Here is a 14,702-nt window from a genome sequence, read left to right on the forward strand (position 1 = left end):
AGGATAACAATGTCTAAACACCTACAGACAAAATCTCAAAGAAAAATGAAAAGTGGTCTCCAGCCCAGAAAGAATTCGTGAAAGAACTCAAACATGAGCTTAAGAATCACATACAAGAATGGGAGGAGGAACTGGGAAGAGAAATGAGAGTGATGGAAGAGAATTATGAAAAAAAAGAATCAGAACCTTGGGAAAACAAAACAACTGCTGAAAGATTAGAATTGGCTAAATAAAAAAGGAGATAAAAAAGTCCACTGAAGAAAACAACTCCCTAAAAAGTGCAATTGACCAAATGGATAAGGAAGTACAAAAGCTTACTAAGGAAAACAATTTCATGGAGTTTTCATTGGGCAAGTGGAAGCTAAGAAAAATATTGGATATCAAGAATCAATCAAACAAATTTAAAAGAAAGAAAAAAAATAGAAAATTTGAAATACCTCATTGGACAGGCAAATGACCTGGAAAATGATCCAGAAAAGGCAATGGTCAGAATCACTGAACTATTGGCTTGGACAACATCTCTCAAGATATTATCAAGGAAAACTGCCCTGATGTCCCAAAATAAGAGCAAAATGGACATTGAAGGAATCCACCGATCACTTGAAGAAAGAGAAACCAAAATGAAATCTCCAAGGAATATTATAGCCAAGTTACAGAAATATTAGGTGAATAAAACTATTATACGTGGCTAGAGAAAAACAATTCAGATACAAAGGAGCCATAATGAGAGTTGCACAGAACTTAGCAGCTGCAACATTAAGGTCATAAACTATGATATTGTGGGAAGCAAAGGAACTAGGATAACATCCAAGATTCACATACCTGGCAAGGTTAACTATGATACTCCAAGTGGAAAAAATAAGCATTCAATGAAATAGAAATATTTCAAGTTTTCATAAGAAATCATAAGATTTCATAAAATTTGATGACCTCCAATATCAAGACACGAGAGAATTCTAAAAAGTGAAAAGAAAACAAAGTATTCAGTGGAGCTAAATTGTTTACATCCCTACATGAGAGGATGATACCTATAATTCTTAAAAATTGCAGCACTTATAACATAGCTAGAAGGAATATACATAGAGAATACAGGTATAAGGTAGAATTTGAAGGAATGACAAAAATAAAAATAAGGAATGAGAAGGTGAAGAAGGAAGGGAGCATTAAAGTGGGGCAAATTATTTCAAATGAAGAGGTATGAAAGACATATTACAGTGGAAGGGAAGATGAGAGAGTTTGTGATGGACATGGTTTGAACCATAATATCATTAGTATTGGCTTAACTCGGTTTAATATAGAAATCTTACCAGAAAGGGAAGTAGGAAAAGAAGACATTAAGTAAAGACAGGGCAGGGGAAGGGGGAATGTTGAGGGTGGAACTTACTGAAAAGAGAGCAGACCAGGGGAGATGGTAGACAGAATTAAAACACTATTAAAGAAGGGAAAGAAAGAAAGGAAAAAGAGGATAAATACGAAGAAAAATAAGATCAAGGGAAATACACAGTTAATGATCATAACTGTGAATGTGAATGGGATGAAATATCCCATAAAAAAAGAAATGGATAGCAGAGTGGATCAAAACCCAGAATCATAAAATATGTTGTTTGTAAGATACACACTCGAAGCATGAGAGATTCGCAGAAAGTAAACGTAAGGAACTGGAGCTGAATTTATTACGCATCTTAAGAAAAAAATTAAAAATTAGGGGTAGCAAGATAAAGCAGGAACAAAAACAGACCTAATTAAAAGAGATATGGAAATAAACTATATCTTGCTAAAAGGTATGATAGACACTAAAGTAATTTCAATAGTAAACATGTATGCACCAACTGGTATAGCATCCAATTCTTAAGGGAGTAAGCAAGTGAGTTTCAGGTTCATAAGAAAAAAGAGATAGAGAGCATTATGAAATGCAAAACAGATTATTTTCATTTTATTAAATTGAAAACCTTTTTTCCTAAACAAAGCAAATGCAGTCAAGATTAAAAGAAAAGCAAAAAGCCAAGAAACAATCTTTAAAGCAAGTTATCACTGAGAAGGGATAAATTTATAGAAAACTGAGTCAGCTGTATAAGAATCAAGACACCCCCTAAATGATAAATGGTCAAAGGATATGAACAGGCAGTTTCCAGATGAAGAAACCAAAACAATATATAGGCATATGAAGAAATGCTCTAAATCAATTTTAATTAGAGAAATTCAATTTTTTTATTTTATTTTTAAAGATATTTGCAGACATTTGGGGGAGAGCTTAGATGAATGAGTTCCTGCCTTTATGCCACCATCTTAGCTCTGCCCTTCAAAACATATAAAGTTTTAAAAAGGAATTTAAAATTCTAAAATAAAAATATAAGGATCTTTCTATAATCTGGAAGTTGTCACAAATTTATTAAGAATAATGCTTCTCGGGGTGGAGCCAAGATGGCAGAGTAGAAAGACACAAATACACATAGCTCCGAACCCACAACCCATACAACATTTGTATAAAGTAACTCACGGCGAATTCTGGAGCAGTGAGGCCACAGAAGAGTGGAGTGAAGGAGATTTCTGTTCCAGAGGTACCTGCAAACCTCTCGCAAAAGGTCCGTCGCGCTGCAGACGCGGAGCCCAGCCCAGACCTGCCACGGCCGTGGCACTGAGAGGAACAGATTCAAGCAGGCTTCAGGGATGGGATCTCCAGTGGCCGCACAAGTCCCTCCACCCACAGGTGATAGGGGTCGGTGAGAGAGTCTCTTTGGCGGGTCAAAAGGGGAGTGCGGTGCCCCCATAACTCAGGCCCCCTCGGGAGGCAGAAGCTGAGGGGCAGCGGCAGACCAGGGCTCCCCAAGTAAGCAGGAGCCTGGATCCATTGTTGAAGGTCTCTGCATAAAGCCCCTGAGGGAACTGAGCCTGAGAGGTGGCCCTGCCCCAACCTGAGCACCTGAATTCAATCTCACACTGAATAGCAGCCCCTCCCTTGCCAAAAGCCCTGAGGCTGGAAGCAGCATTTGAATCTCAGACCCCAAACACTGGCTGGGAGGATCAGGAGGCAAGGTGGGTGTGAGGAGAATATTCAGAGGTCAAGTCACTGGCTGGGAAAATGCCCAGAAAAGGGAAAAGAAATAAGACTATAGAAGGTTACTTTCTTGGTGAACAGGCATTTCCTCACTTCCTTTCTGATGAGGAAAAACAATGCTTACCATCAGGCAAAGACACAGAAGTAAAGGCTTCTGTGTCCCAGCCCACCCAATGGACTCAGGCCATGGAAGAGCACAAAAAGAATTTTGAAAATCAAGTTAGAGAGGTGGAGGAAAAGCTGGGAAGAGAAATGAGAGACATGAAGCCCAAGCATGAACAGCAGGTCAACACCCTGCTAAAGGAGACCCAAAAAAATGTTGAAGAAAATAACACCTTGAAAACTAGCCTAACTCAATTGGCAAAAGAGGTTCAAAAGGCCAATGAGGAGAAGAATGCTTTCAAAAGCAGAATTAGCCAAATGGAAAAGGAGATTCAAAAGCTCACTGAAGAAAACAGTTCTTTCAAAATTAGAATGAAACAGATGGAGGCTAATGACTTTATGAGAAAGCAAGAAATCACAAAACAAAACCAAAAGAATGGAAAAATGGAAGATTATGTGAAATATCTCATTGGAAAAACAACTGACCTGGAAAATAGATCCAGGAGAGACAAATTAAAAATTATGGGACTACCTGAAAGCCATGATCAAAAAAAGAGCCTAGACATCATCTTTCATGAAATTATCAAGGAAAACTGCCCTGAGATTCTAGAACCATAGGGCAAAATAAATATTCAAGGAATCCACAGAACACTGCTTGAAAGAGATCCAAAAAGAGAAACTCCTAGGAACATTGTGGCCAAATTCCAGAGTTCCCAGGTCAAGGAGAAAATATTGCAAGCAGCTAGAAAGAAACAATTCAAGTATTGTGGAAATACAATCAGGATAACACAAGATCTAGCAGTCTCTACATTAAGGGATCGAAGGGCATGGAATAGGATATTCCAGAAGTCAAAGGAACTAGGACTAAAACTAAGAATCACCTACCCAGCAAAACTGAGTATAATACTTCAGGGGAAAAATTGGTCTTTCAATGAAATAGAGGATTTTCATGTATTCTTGATGAAAAGACCAGAGCTGAAAAGAAAATTTGACTTTCAAACACAAGAATGAAGAGAACCATGAAAAGGTGAACAGCAAAGAGAAGTCATAAGGGACTTACTAAAGTTGAACTGTTTACATTCCTACATGGAAAGACAATATTTGTAACTCTTGAAACTTTTCAGTATCTGGGTACTGGGTGGGATTACACACACACACATGCACACACGCACACACACATAGAGACAGAGTGCACAGAGTGAATTGAAGAGGATGGGATCATATTTTAAAAAAATGAAATCAAGCAGCGAGAGAGAAATATATTGGCAGGAGAAAGGGAGAAATTGAATGGGGCAAATTATCTCTCATAAAAGAGGCAAGCAAAAGACTCATTAGTGGAAGGATAAAGAGGGGAGGTGAGAGAAAAACATGAAGTCTACTCTCATCACATTCCACTAAAGGAAAGAATAAAATGCAGACTCATTTTGGTATGAAAACCTATCTTACAATACAGGAAAGTGGGGGATAAGGGGATAAGCAGGGTGGGGGGGATGATAGAAGGGAGGGCATGGGGAGGAGGGTGCAATTTGAGGTCGACACTCATGGGGAGGGATAGGATCAAAAGAGAATAGAAGTAATGGGGGACAGAATAGGATGGAGGGAAATATAGTTAGTCTTATACAACACAACTATTATGGAAGTCATTTGCAAAACTACACAGATTTGGCCTATATTGAATTGCTTGCCTTCCAAAGGGAAGGGGTGGAGAGGGAGGGAGGTAAAGAAGTTGGAACTCAAAGTGTTAGGATCAACTGTCGAGTAATGTTCTTGCCACTAGGAAATAAGAAATACAGGTAAAGGGGTATAGAAAGCTATCTGGCCTTACAGGACAAAAAAGAAGATGGAGACAAGGGCAGAGAGGGATGATGGAAGAGAGAGCAGATTGGTCATGGGGCAATTAGAATGCTTCATGTTTGAGGGGGGGAGGGGATAAAAGGGGAGAAAATTTGTAACCCAAAATTTTGTGAAAATGAATGTTAAAAGTTAAATAAATAAATTTAATGGAAAAAAATTCTTGAAAAAAAAAGAATCATGCTTCTCTTTTTTGTAATGGTAAAGAATTAGAAATTAAGGGGTTACTCATCAATTAAGGAATGACTGGGCAAGTTGTGGCATATGATTGTGATTGAATGCTATTGTGCTATAAAGTATGATGAGGTACATGGTTTCAGAAAAACCTGAGAAGACCTATATGAATTAATTCAGAATGAAGAATGAAATGAGCAGAACCACGAGGTCATTCTATGCAGTTATGATAATATTGTAATGATGATGAACAGTGAAAGACTAGTCAGTCTACTCTTATCAATACAATGATCCAAAGCATTTCCAAAGGACTCTTGATGAGAAATGCTATCCACCTCCAAAAACAGAACTGATGAACTTTAAGTGCAAATTAAAGTATAATTTTATTCACTTTCTTTACTCTTCTTGCTTGTTTTTGCAACATGGCTAATATGGAAATGTGATCTGAATTATTTCACATGTATAATTGATATCATATTTTTAACCTTCTCAGTGGGTGTGGGAGGGACAGAGGAAAGGAAAGAATTTTGGAGTTCAAAAGTCTTTTCTTTTTAATGAATGTAGAAATAAGTAAATGATAATGGTTTATTTTTTTTAAAGTCATGTGGCTACAGTCAAATAACAAAGCAGCAGGTGGTGATACCCTGAGAACTATAGTCACAACCCTGAACATAGGTGGCCCATGCCATAGACTTGTCTTTTTCTTACTGGACTAAAACAGAAATGAGATTCATCAGCTCCCTCAGTGTCTCAGCATCTTTTTTTAAGGACTACATTGCTCACCTCTTGGTGTGAGGAAGGGGCTAGAAAAGGTGTCCATCCTCCAATTGTCTGATTCCCCAAACCCAACCTGAGCCTGCTTACTGTGCAGGCAAAGTTTCTACTCTGCAGTCAAAACACACAAAAAAGAATGTACAAAAGTTTTTGCAAAAATGATTCCATTCATCATTGGTATGTGTGCATGCTTATGGATAACACAAAATCCAATAGGCCAAAAAGCTCTTGCGGTGAGAGAACTCAGGAGGTATCACAGCCAAATAGCAGCACTGAGCAAAACAAGGCTGGCAAATAAAGGCCAGCTTACCAAAGTCAGAGTTAGATACATTTTTTGCCCCTCTGTAGTGGCCACAGTGATGGGGAGCTCCACGAACCTGGCATAGACTTTTCAACCAAAATTAATCTAACCAACAAGCTTGTATGCCTCTTACATGAAGTGAACAACAGATTCAATAATGTGATTGATTGCCCCTTACAAGAAAGCACCACATTCCAATCATCATTGGGTATGCTCCTACCATGATATACCCTGGTGAAGTCAAATAAAAATGTTATGAAGATCTGGAGTCTGTCATCATCAATGTGCCAAAATTAGGAAGCTTGTAATTCTGGGTGATTTTAATTCCAGAGTAGGCACAGACTATCAGGCATGGCAGGTAACTCTTGGGAGGAATAGAGTAGGAAACAGAAACTGTCACTTGTTACTGAAGGCTTGTGAATCTCATGATCATTTCATCACTGTGTTCCATTCACCTAAACACAATAAAATGTTGTTGATGCACCCTTGCATGAAACATTGGCATTTTATAGACTGTGTAGTTGTAAGTAGAAGAGACAGACAGGATGTGTGAATGACCAGATTTCACAGTGCTAGACCAAGCATAAACTTATCCTTTCCATGCTAACCTTTCATGTTCAACAAAAGTGGCCCCAAGCCAAAATGACATCCAGAAAACTTAATGTCAACAGATTAGAGTACTCTTCTAAGTGCAAACAGTTTGTTGCTAAGTTTGAGGGAAAGCTGAGCCAACACCCAGTTGTTAACGGTGAAGCACAAAAGGAGTAGAAAGCTTTCAGAGATTTGATGTACAGCACTGCATTCAATCAGGTAGGCCAGAACACTTGCAAACATCAAGGTTGTTATGATGAAAATGATGGCGAAATTTAGAAGCTGCTAAATGAAAAACAAGAAACTCACAGGATTCAACAGCAAAATAGTTCATCCTTCTCTAAGAAGGTGGCAATCTCCATTAAAAGTAATATGCAATTGAAATTTAGAGAGATATAGAATTTTGAGCATAGTAAGAAGACAGATGAAATTCAGATTTACAATGTCACAATCTAAAACACTTCTTTAATGTCCTGAAAACTTTTGTTTATGGGCCAAAGACCCATGTCTATGCTACATCTCAACTAGAAAGTGCTAATGGAACCAACATAGATTAGTAATCAAGATGTGATCCTGGAAGGATGGACTGAGGACTTTATTAGCTTTCTCAACAGACTATCATCAATGAATGTTGAAGCCACTGACCCGATCGCTCAGTATGAAGTCAATATCTCTCTAGCAAAACTTCCAACTGAAGAAAGGTTTTTGGATGTCATTAAGCTCTTTCCATGTGGCAAAGTACCTCATATTGATTCTATTCCAGCCGAGATTTAAAAGGCAAGGGTTTTATTACTTATACAAAAGATGACAGAAATTTCTCAAATTATATGATAAGAAAAGATTATCTCCTAAAAGTTCTAAGATACCTTTATTATTCGTCTCTATAAAGAAGAGGGAAATAAGTTGTCCTGTTCCAACTCTCTCTGTTAGTCATTGCTAGTAAGATTGTTGCCAGAGTTCTTGTTAATAGGCCGATCCTTCACCTGGAAGATGGTAATCTACCCAATTACCAGTGTGGCTTCAGAAATGTTTAAGGAATGGTTAACATGGTGTTTGCTGTTCAACAACTCAAGGAGATGCCAGGAGAAGAATAAAAGTCAATACATGACATTTATCAGTCTAATGAAGGCCTTTGATACAACATTATGTGAGGGCTTGGGGAAAATTATGGCAAAACTTAAAGGTTGGAGAAGTTCATTAGTATTATACACCAGTTTCATCATGCCTGCCCAAGTCCTAGATAATAAACTATGATCTCACACTTCCTCAGTCATCAATGGAATGAAGCAGGGCTGTGTCCTTGCTCCCGTCTGTTTGGCATGATATTTTTGCAAAGAGTTCTATGCTTTTGATAAGGACAAAATAGTCTCAAGATCAGCTAATTGATGGTAAGTTATGTAATATGTGAAGGCTACAAGCTAAGATTGAAATGGAGGGAGAGTTGGTGCATGGCTTTTGTTCACAGATGATTATGCATTCGGTGCAGCCTCTGAGGCTGAGATGCAGCAACGTATGAATCAATTCTCTGCTATTTGTGCTAATTTTGACCTGACAATTCATACCAATAAAACAGATTCTCACCAGTTAGCACCACATCATCCATATGTGGAACCATCAGTTATAACCAATGGAAAAATATTGTATGATGTGAATAAGTTTATTTGCCTTAGTTTACTTTTCTGGGAAGAGCAGCTAGGTGGTACAGTGGATAGAGCACCAGTGCAGGAGTCAGGAGGACCTGAGTTCAAATCTTACCTCAGACACTTGACACTCTAGTTGTGTGACCTTGGGCAAGTCACTTAACCTCAATTGCCTCATACTGGGTCATCTCCTGATGAATAACACTGGATTCAGGTGGTTCTGGAGGAGAAGTGAGGCCAGTGACCTGCACAATCCTTACTCAAAACAAAGTCAAGTGCAAGTCATGTCATTATTTCTCTTATGGCATGGTCTTCTTTGGCAATGAAGGATGAATACACACTTTTCTGGGAAACACATATAGGTGGTAAGGCTGAAACACACATTACCAGAGTAAACTCACTGTTTGAGAGGCTCTGAAGGAAAGTGTAGGAGAGAAGATGTATTAGACTGCCCACTAAATTTAAGGTCTACAGATCCACTGGGCTGACCTCATTTTTTGTGTGCTTCAGAAGCCTAGACAGTATACCAGCATCATTCCAGCAAACTTAATCACTTCCATTAGAAGCGATGACCTGGCAAGATAAGGTACTAGACTCAGAAGTCTTTTCTCTAACTCATGGGCTAGCTACTTTATTCAAATGCCAAAAGTATGTTTGCCTAAAAGATTTTTACAGAGAGCTCACACAAGACAAGTGCCCACATGAAGGTCAGAAGAAGCAATACAAGGTCTCCCTGAAGAACTTTGAATTGATTATGAGATATGGGAGACCCTGGCATAGGATTGTCCAGTATAGCATACCTTCATCACAAAAAGCCCTGTGCTCTATGAGTAAAGCCTAATTGTAACATCTCAAAAGAAATGTGAGATGCACAAATTTAGAGCCATGTCCTCTCCAAATGTTCATGTGGACTTCTTGCACCTAACCTGTGGTACAACCTTCTGAGTTTATATTACAGTGGTCAGTCACAGCTGGACACACTGTACCTTGATCCCAGCAAAGTGATGTCATTTTCTGTGACAATGAAGGATACCAATCAATATTTTTGTATATAAATATATTTCTATGTGGGCATATATATAGTAGAAGAATATTTTTTCCTTTTTCTTCTTTTTAATATTGTATTTTCCTAATTACATGTAAAATAATTTTAACATTGTTTTCAAGTTTTCAGTTGTAAATCCTCTCCCAGTTTCCTCTTGCTCCAATCATTGAGAAGGAAAGCAATTTGACATCAGTATTACAAATCTAGTCATGCAAAACATGCTTCCATGTAAGTCATCCTGTGAAAGAAAACGGACAAAAAAAGAAGACAAAAAACGAAAGTGAAGAAAAAGCATCTTTGATCTGCATTCAGGCTCTACCAGTTCTTTCTCTGGAGATGGATAGCACCTTTCATCATAAATCCTACAGAACTGTCTTGGATCAATGTATTGCTGAGATTACCTAAATTATTCACAGAAGATCACCATACAATATTGCTGCTACTATGCACAAGATTCTGATTCTGCTCATTTCACTTTGGATCAGTTCATGCAAGTCTTTCCAGATTTTTTTTCTGAGGGTATCCTTATTATCATTTCTTAAGGAACAATAATATTCCATCACAACCATGTACAAAAACTTCTTCAGCCATTCCACAATTGATGAACATCCTCTCAATTTCCAATTCTTAGCCATCACTAAGAGTTGAAATAAATATTTTTATATACAAAAGTCTTTTTTTTCCCTTTTGTAAAATCATTTTTGGATACAGACCAAGTAGTGGTATTTCTCGCCCAAAGGTATGCATGGTTTTATATCCTTTTGGACACAGTTTCAAATTGCTCTCCAAATTGTTGAATCGCTATGCAACCTTACTAATATTACATTAGTATTTTAATTTTCCTACATCCCTGCCAATATTTGTAATTTTCCTTTTTTGTCATATTAGCCAATCTGACAGGTGAGAGGTATTAGCTCAGAGATGATTGAGACTTTGACATGAATGAAAAAGTAGGGAAAGTAGATTGGAAGCGTGAGATATTTTAAGTTGAAATCTTCAGGAGGACACGGAAGAGCTTGGGATCAAGGGTACATATATATACTTTAGTCTTTGCAGAAGGATAATCTCATTGTCAGAGACTGAGGGAAAGGAGGAGAGAAAAGGGATTGATATCAATGAGCTTTGAGGTAAAGAATAGAAAAGACAGAAGGTACAAAAATGACTTCAATTTTCTCAGTGAATTGCAAGTTGAGGTCTTCAACTGAAAGGGAGAGAGTAAGAAGTTGTGTGTAAAGCCTGAGAGAACTGAAAATTAAATACATATATATATATATGTATATATATATATATACATATACACACATATATACATATGCATATATATATATATATCTGTGTGTGTATGTACATATATATGTATGTATATATAGGGGCTAAATAAAAAAAAAATCACCTAGGGAGGAATAAAATGGCTGTCTTGCTAAAGTGAAGTTAGAGAACATGAGTTTTAGGGTCAGGGTTAGCATTTGTGCATTCTTATCTTGCACTAGTATATTATTGCTATTGTATATTATTATTGACTCTTATTAGTATCTAAGCATGCCAATAGAATTTTGCAGGTTTTAATGAAGTATAGGCAAGCACTAAAAGTAAGTTTAGGGGGATAAGTCATATTGAAAAAGACAGAAAGAGGCTATGGTAATAGAAAGGAATGTCAGAGTTTTCAATTAAGGAAATGCAACACTTGTGGATAATGGTGTGGTCCAGTATAAAATTAAAGTAGAATATGGTAGTATGTCACCAGACAATGTGATACTCATCTGATTCCCCAACAGAAAAAGTAGCAAAGGATGCAAATAAACAGTTCTCAAAAGAATCCAGAACTGTTAACATCTAGTAAAAATGTTCCAAATCATTAATCATCACTGAATTATGCATCAAAACAACCCTGAGGTTTCACTAAAAACTCACAAATCAGCAAAGATGAAAAACAAAGATGGGAATAATCAATGTTTGAGGAGATATGGGGAGATAACCACACTTGTACATTTTTTGGTGGACCTATGAACCAGTAATATAAAAAGGTGTATTATGAGGCTGAAATGAGATCATGGCTATAAAGCACTTTGCAAACCTTAAACCCTTTATAAATTCCAGTTATCATCATCATCATCATCACATCATCCTGTAATCACTAGGTGTCTAGTAAAAATTTCATTGCTTGATTCTTCTACTACATTCCTGCTGAGTTCAAGCAATATTTATAGGGTAATGTAGGGTTATATTATTAAATGTTTCACACAGTATTTCAGAGGAAAAAAAGCATGGACCTTACTTTTAAGTTTAGTCCCATTATTAACAATTTCTTAAGTCTATATAACCAACAGAGCACTAAATTATGCCATAATTTATAATGATTACAAATTCCCGTTAACACTAAAAAAATAAGAATATTTGAAAATTTGACAATATCTTGCAAGTTACTTAGAACTGGCTCCAGCACACACCCGAGTAAAATTATCTTGGAAAGCACTTGTGAGTTTTGCAAATAAAGTAATGAATAAAAATTCCATACCTCTAGACACAGAGATTCTACTCCTACAATATCCCAAGGGGGCCATGGATAAGAAGTTGCCCATATACTCCAATATACTTATAACAATACTATTTTTGTGGTGATATATAACTGGAAATATGGTAGATGCCTATTAATTGGCAAATTGCTAAACAAATTGTAGTAAATGAATGTAATAGAATATTTACTGTATTATAAGGGAAAATATGATGAATACAGATAAGCATTGAAAGATCCAAATGATCAAATGCAGAATAAAGTGGTGAGAGTCAGAAAATAACATATAAGTGACTACTACAATGTAAATGGAAAGAACAACTACAATTTAAAAAAAAAATGAATTGCTTCAGCATTACAAACACTGGATGTTTCAAAAAAAAGCTCCAAGGTTATAACCCCAACTATCTACTTTGAGAGACTGGTGGCCTATAGGTTTTGGAATACTGTGCATTTTCAGATCTTTTAAATGTCTTTTTGTGCCTTGGCTGTCATTTGACACCTTCCTAAAAGCATGCCAATTATTTTATTGTCTTGGATATTCAGCTACAGAGCTCGACGCAACATGTTACTTGCTGGTTTTATTATCTTACATTTTATCCCCACTTCCTTTGACTTTTTATGTTCTTTTCACCTAGACCTGCATTAGTGTTGGTTAAGTAACTCCAGTGAGCAATTTAATTAACTAATTAAATTAATTAACTAATTAACTAATGTTGATTGCCATGTAGTTTGTAGCAGCAGCAGGAGGAGGTGGAGGAGTGATGGTAGCAGTACTAATGGTGGTGGTGGTGGTGGTAGCAGTAACAGCAGCTGCTGTTAACATTTATATAGCCCTTAGTATGTGCAGGCAGTCTACCAAATACTTTACAATTATTGTCTCATTTGATCCTCACAACAGCCCCAGAATGTAGGGGTTTCTGTTATCCTCATTTTACACGTGAGGAAATTGAGGCAAAGAGAGGTTTAATGATGTGCCCAAAGTCACACAGCTAGTGCCAGAGTCTGATTTTGAACTCAGGTCTTCTTAACTTCAGGAACCATACTATACTACATCATCTACCTGCCAATAGTCTTAGATTGTTACATCAGACACTGAAGTCTAATCACTTACCAGGATTATGCACCCAATTTGTGGCAGAGGAAGGGTCTGAACCTAGCTCCTTGTGACAACAAAGCCATCTTGTTATTTGCTATGCCATTTTTTCTTCAAAAATTATTCATGGCTCAGATTCAATCCAGCTCAGACTCTGTCTAGCTGGGATTCTATCTGGCCTGTTTGTGAATACAAGCATCACAAATGCTTAGGCTCCTTAAGAGGCAACCCAATTTGGCGAATCTTTAATGAACTTTGTTTTCTTTGGCTTTAAGAATGCTTGAATCGAATTCATTCGAGCACGACCCTGGCTGTCGGTATTTTGGGATCCACTACCACCCCTTAACCTTCATCAGTTAGGAGACAATGCAGTTAGGTGATTACAATCCAGGACAAGTCACTTAAACCTCACTAGGTCTCAGTTTTCTCCTGTAAAATGGGTTTACAAAAGGACCAAGTTAGCTCATCTATGGAAAGCTCTCTTCAAATCAAAGTTCCATTTAGTCATCAACCGTAGTTTATGGAAAGGAAGTTATCAGGTCCACACACATGAGCAAGTGGACCAGAAGGAGAAGAGACTGGGGCTCTGGAGTTTGAGAGATTACCTCCAATTCCCTGTCCCCGCGTACTTCCTTCCCTAGCCAATGCAGAGAGGAGTGAAGAAAAGATCATTGGTGGTATTATGTGTATTCCCAACTCCCAACCCTGGCAGGTGGCACTCTTAGCCAATAGGCAATTCTGCTGTGGGAGTGTCCTGCTGTCCAATAGCTGGGTCCTCACCGCAGCTCACTGGAAGCACTGGAACCTTCGAGTGGTCTTGGGAAAGCACAATATTAGACACCTGGAACCCTCTCAGCAGTCAGTTAGGGTTGAGCATAGAGTTCCCCACCCCTCCTACAGCCTCAGAACCAGCAACAATGACCTCATGCTTCTCTATCTGGAGAAGCCAGTGAAGTTGACCAACCAAGTTCAACCCATTCAGCTGGCAAAAAATTGTGCCAGTCCCGGCACAGACTGCCTGGTGTTTGGCTGGGGTATTGTGTCCAGTCCTTTTGCCAAATATCCCAGCACCCTCCAGTGTCTGAAGATCAGTATCGTTTCTGAGGAAAGCTGCAAAAATACTTACTAAGGAAAAGCCATCACTCCTAGTATGGTGTGTGCAGGGGACAAGAAAGGTGGCAAGGATTCCTGCCAGGGTGACTCTGGAGGCCCCTTGGTGTGCAATGGGGTCCTGCAAGGCCTGGTATCTTGGGGCATGGAACACTGCGCCCTGCCTGGGTATCCTGGTGTTTATACCAACCTGTGCCATTACCGAACCTGGATCTTAAATGAAATGCAGAAGAACTGACAAGCTGCCTCAGCCCCACACCCCTACAAAGTAACCTCCCCCTCCCCCAAGGATAGGACTTAGCCCTCCTGATTTCCCTACCATGGGCCTCTAGAAGACCCAGATTTCCTAGACTCATTTCTAGTCTAGATTTGGATGGATATGAAGGGAATCAAAAGGATTTAGAGATGTAAAGGACTTTAAACCCTGAAATAGCTGGTCTGAAAAGAACCT

The 14,702-nt window shown here is 38.1% G+C and overlaps 1 pseudogene; it reads left to right on the top strand.

Annotated features, from left to right (window-relative positions):
* The first annotated feature begins 1,626 nt into the window (after nt 1-1,626).
* Nucleotides 1,627-14,489, top strand: LOC140512067 (kallikrein-14 pseudogene; annotated as a pseudogene).
* Nucleotides 14,490-14,702: the final 213 nt, after the last annotated feature.

This window comes from Notamacropus eugenii, chromosome 6, assembly GCF_028372415.1.
Source record: "Notamacropus eugenii isolate mMacEug1 chromosome 6, mMacEug1.pri_v2, whole genome shotgun sequence".
Classification (NCBI taxonomy): domain Eukaryota; kingdom Metazoa; phylum Chordata; class Mammalia; order Diprotodontia; family Macropodidae; genus Notamacropus; species Notamacropus eugenii.